Source organism: Heliconius melpomene, chromosome 10 (assembly GCF_056956725.1).
Source record: "Heliconius melpomene rosina isolate 202511_hmr_F chromosome 10, ASM5695672v1, whole genome shotgun sequence".
In the NCBI taxonomy this organism is placed as follows: domain Eukaryota; kingdom Metazoa; phylum Arthropoda; class Insecta; order Lepidoptera; family Nymphalidae; genus Heliconius; species Heliconius melpomene.
In genome coordinates this window covers 11178488-11184487 of record NC_140398.1, presented here as the reverse complement: position 1 = coordinate 11184487, position 6000 = coordinate 11178488, and positions in this window count along the sequence as shown.

Sequence of the window (6000 nt, the reverse complement as noted above, 5' to 3'; positions counted from 1 at the left end):
TTATCGTATTTATGTTAATTTACATAAGAATGTACAAATAATAAACTATATATAAACCTTCTACGAAAAACACCTGACTTAATGGTGAAGACTGCATCAAAATCCGCTGGGTGGTTTAGAAGAAGAAGAGTTAGAAACAACAGACAGACACGAAAAGCGACTTTGTTTTATAAGATATAGGATATTACTACGCATCCCATAGAAAAAACCCACAAAATATTATAACTGATCTAAAAGTTCATTAAAACTTATTATAACACAGCATATATAAAATGGTTAAGCATCAATTGTTATTATAATAGCTGTAGTGTATAGCAGGCTCGAGGCTCGAAGCCAGAGTGGGGTTGCGGACTGCGGTCGCCCTACAAGTAACGACCTCGAAGGACGAGGCATAACGCACAGCGCACAGTGTGCCCGTTGCCGCGCTTGCGTATATCCGCATACCGCCTAACCGACCGCGCGTCTAATTACTATATAGAACAAGTATTACTTCACCTACGTCATAAATTAATTATAATTTATTTATATTATACGTACATATGTATGGGCATTTCTTTGTATACGAGATAGTAAATTACCTACAATTTTTTTATATAGCAGGATAGACAGAGAGAACCTAGTGTGTGACACACCGTTTCCCACTTTCCGCCAAAATTTTTGAATCATTGCGTGTTGAGTGGCGAAAATCAACGCCGATAGATTATTATCACAATTGACTTGTTTGATTGTTCTTATGCGATGGTTGTGGATTCAAAATTCATTTAGAGAAACATTTTTAATATAAATTTAAGTGTGATTTCTTATCTGGTTAACCCGAAATAGAGTAAAAATGTTACCTTGGCCTACATCATTGACTACTATATATTAATTATGTCTTCTTAATTTTGTTGTAATATCAAAAATACAAATAACCTTTTAATTGTCTTTTTGACATCAACTAAGTCCTTTTTAATTTTAGTTATATTTTAAATAATATTTCATTGTAACACTTATTCAACAAGGTTGCCAAATAGCGTTCAGTGACCTGTTCAGGAAACTATAGCATTCCACAGCCCACTCACTCGAAGAGCGATAGACCGAGGGCTTCTAAATAAATAATACGGCCCACTGCCTGTGGAAAATCGACTACCTTCTATCAAATACAAAGTTGCAGCTGTCCCAGGTCAGGCATTAAAAGAGAAGAGCAAATTAAATAAAAACCCACTCATACCATATTTAACTGCGGGAAAAGGATATTAAAAAAGAGTAAATGCTCTATAATTTTTTCGTAGGCAGGCAGGTCTATGTATGAGAGTACTCATCTGCGGAAAAATCCATTGCGTACCGTAAAGCAGTGCTCAGCGGAAGATCATCATTAAAAACCACAAGTTATGTGATTTTCTAAAGAATTCTACGGCAAATGCAAAGTCACTCAAACCACATTTGCCTACATACTTGCGCTCTTTCTAATTGCCGCCTATTTCAATACAATTAATAATCCTATGTAATGACCAATTAATTCCTCTTCGGCAATAAGAATTCGTTTATGCGTAAAACTTATGTGTGGAAAAAACATTTCTGTATACACTTACTTAATGAGATAGAACCTTTTTTGTATCGGCCTGCTGATGTCGGCATTACAATAGAATAAAATATTTGGCTGAAAATAAATGTGATAGCATTTCTTTGCCATTAAGAGGGTACGAGGGTCGAATACGGATTGTAAGCACGAAAATAATACGAGAATAATAAGATTTACTATTTATTCTATTCATAATAAAAGCTTGAATGTAATATAACATAACCTTCCTCTGTCAATGTCACAGCTCTGGCGACTTCGGTTGCAGGTAAATCACTCTTGTACCTATGTAATACAAATTACAATGTTAAATCTAACAACTACAACAAAATGAGTTAGTATTAATTATTTTTTCTAATTTCAAAATTACTTATGTACTAAAATTACTTATATTTTAGATTATTATGTTACTCGAGGCCAGTCGTGGTGCAGGGGCAGTGGGTTCGGTTGCCACTCGAGGAAATGAAATATCTAATATTTTCATTTGTTCGCTCTGGCTTCAGCAAAGTGCGGTTGACGTCCACCACTCAACGTGCAATGTATCCAGAATTTGACGGAAAGTGGAGAGCGGAGTGTTTTAACACAAGGCTCATTCTGCTTACAGTGCTACGCGGGATACAGAGTGATGCTAATAAAAAGGTAATTACTTAACGTTTTGTTGCAGACAGTACTACCACTAGCTACAAGTGCGCCCTTGAAAGTAGCTAGTGTTTATTCCGCTGCGCCACAAGCATATAAATAAGCGAAAGCAGCGCTCTTCACTAAATTATAATGCAACGTGTACATATTTGTAATGTGTAAACGCTACCTGCCAGAATGTGTACTAGTATAACATATGCGCATATAACATACGATAAAAGTAAATTATACTATCAAATTAAAAATGTTACTAAATTGAATGTAGCTAACGGTTGTCTCTCGCTCTTTAAGCATAACAAATTATACTTTTTGGGTTATTTATCATTAATTATTATTCATAAATAAAAAATAATTATAATTCTAAATTTTTAAATATTTTAATTTAAGGTTCATTCATAAACATTCATTTAATAAATGGTTTCGGATGTGTTTTTTATAATGTTTTCTAAAAAGTAAGTAAATTATATGATTACAATATTATATAAAGATATACACATTTACATACATAGTAAACGATATTTACGGCATATTAAAATTATGTATATATGTTAAAGATAGGTTAACTATTAAGTATTTTGTAATTTATCAAAAAGAATTAATGCAATAAATAACACATACATCTTGCCTATGAGCAAAGCAATTATTTATTTAAATACATTTAGATGTAAGGTCATGCCCATCCTACTATAGTACTCCCACAGCATCTGCTAAACATTTATTAGAGGTCAAATGAAATCGAAAAATAAGATTTACGCCCAAACATATTTTTATTATTTTTAAATTATAATGCCATATCTCTAAAAAATAATTTTAATAAAAGTTAATTACGACTAAACAATACCAATACATATATCTACTTATACTACATATGAATACAATTTGTTTCTTTCTTGTTTAACAACATTAAGAGCCATTTAAGGAAAAGCATAATCACATTTTTTTAAAGATTTTTAAAAGGTTTGATATAACAAAAGAATATAATGCATTAAAGAAACGATAACGACATTGCTTACAATAAAAATAAAAAGATGCACATATTCATTGTTCGCTTTCGAAATACTGAAAATCACAAAATAGTATTGTTATGAACGTTATCAATGCATGGCTTATACTAGCTACACTCATGGTTATGACAGCAGAAACGTGCGAATGTCGCTTGATTCGTAACAAGAGGAAAAGCAAGTGTGTCGCGTGCTGAGACAGAGAGACGAGAGACTTGAAGAACCCATTTTACATCTCTGTCTGCACACTCCGCCCAGCGTCCGCCAATTATTCCGTTAATTGGAGAGAATCATCGCTGTAGAAAGTCCGAACGAGGCGCCGCGGCGATGAATACAGTGTCAACGATCAAAATGAGTGCAATAAACTACGTACTATCATTGTATATTAGTAAACACGGCATACATCTACTTTGGTCATGCAATTTTGTATTTGTTTTTCTGTCTGTGTTTAGAAGACAATTCATTTCGATTGCTTATAGAATATGTTCATACCTATATGTAAAAATAATAAAGAATTTACATAACTATTAACGACTACAAGTAGACGATTAGTTTTCATTAGTTTATTTTATTTATCACTTATTATAGCAGCTGTTAACATCAAATATTATTAATAATAATTACTGTGTCTGTGATATCACATGTGTATTATTATTTTCTAGGCATTAAGATTATTCTTTAAAGCAAACAGGATTAAATCTGAAACCCTACCGGTGGAACTGGACTTCAAGAACAAAAGTATTAATAATAAATACTTTTAGCTAATAGACTTATGAATTATTCCCAATAAGTTAAGTTTATTCTAACGGCTTTAGTATTTAAATACAATTATAGACATTATAAATGCGTTGCCATTATAAGCGCACCTGTTATATTATATCCACACCAAATATAGCATTGTATCGATTATCGATATATGGTAATCAATAAACATGTTGCATCATAGTTCTATACGTTATCGTGAAAGGTGCGTGAGTGCCTCATAGCCTCATACGCCGAGTATGAGGTCGTTGAGTCAGTGGCCCTTCCTGCGCACACGCAGACCATTTTGGGACGCGTTACGTGAGCGACAGGACGCGAGCAGCACTTCAATGTCAGCCTGTCAAGTTCGAGACGGCGTAAGGACTGATGGATTGTAGGCTTTTATGGTGGAGCTCGCTTAGAACGTATAATGAATTAAATAATACTGAAGAATAGTATTTAGTTGGTTTATATTGACTTTTGCAATATGTTATGGATGTTTTTGCTATATACTTATAGAAATGATGAAAAAAAATATTATTAGTATGCCTTGTTTCGTGCTTGAAAATAAAAGTAAGATGGTTTTATTAAAAGATCTTACAAAACATCCTTTTTGTAAGCGAATGACCTAAACTTTCAACGTATTTATCAGATTCAAATCTTATCTCTATTCGATTCGGTTCAGCTATTTCATTTTAACAAAATTCACGCTTCTATAACTACTTATATTTCGTCTAAAATAACATCATATTCCCATGCTGTCTGTACTAACGCCTTAGCAAATTTTGATGACTCATATAAAACGCGATTACATATCTAAATACAATGTATTTGCACAATATAATGTCATCATATTATCATAATATCCATTTAGGAATAATTGCCACAGTCAACAAGAAGCAAACATGAATGGAAGGCGTCATCAAAACAAATTGTATCGTCGTGGCCTAATTAACAAGTGACAATATCGCTTTGTTCTACAACACTGCAAGTAGGTCGATCGACTTATTTATATTTTTCGTGGGTTTACATTGCTATAGGATAGGTAGTCGCAAAAAGTGGCATAAAAATCATGGAAATGTTAATAACCGCCCACACAACACCTACTTGTAACGCTTTGAAATTAATTATTATTAAAATTGTGATTCACTCATATAAAATTTAATCGTTGCTTGGAACTGATGGTAATATAACCTATACCGCATTTCAATTCGATAGGAAGGACCAACTTGTAGTAAAAATAAATTAACCGGTATTATTTGCGAGAAATTTCGTCGTTGTGTTCCGCCACTCAACACACAATACCTCTAGAATTCGGCGGTATATGAGAAACGGAAGTGTTTTAATGGGAATGGTGTGCCTTTGCACTAAGTTCCCAGGTTCTCTCTGCCCATAGCAGGGTGCTATGTGCGGGATACAGACTGAAAATAAAAATAAGTAAAGCTAAATAAAACAACTTTTTAATATATAGTAAGTATAGTAAATAACAAGCACATTTTCTATAGCATCTTTAGAATGCTTGACATAAAGTAGTGCTATTTTCGAACTGATTATCCTCCATTAGTTTTGTATAATCTGTCACATTACAACGATAAACGAGATACTGTCCACTTGTCCACTGCCGTCAATGAATAGCTTCAAACCTGACGTGCTCTTTATTATAACTAGCACAAAACAGAGATGCCTCGAACGACGTCGCGTTTTATTCAGTTTTCGATTTGTCAAAGTCAGCCACAATCACCATCTTTGTTAACAGCAAACGTGAGAAAATAGAAAAATAAACGTAATCCTGCTTTTATAAAATTAATTTTATAATCCTTGTTGGTGCGGCAGGGCAGCGATTGAGTCTAGACATGAGGACTACGAGTTCGATTCCAAGACGGTGGTACGTTTATATAAAATCTATTTTCATTTCCAAATTCTGATAGATAAAGCGCGTAAAGTAGGAAACCGATTGTTTTTGGGGCTACTAGATTGCTTCTATGCAGGAGGGAAGGAAGGGAAGTTTCACTTAATTATTAACGTTGATGATAATTCAACATGTTTGTAAACTTAAAAACA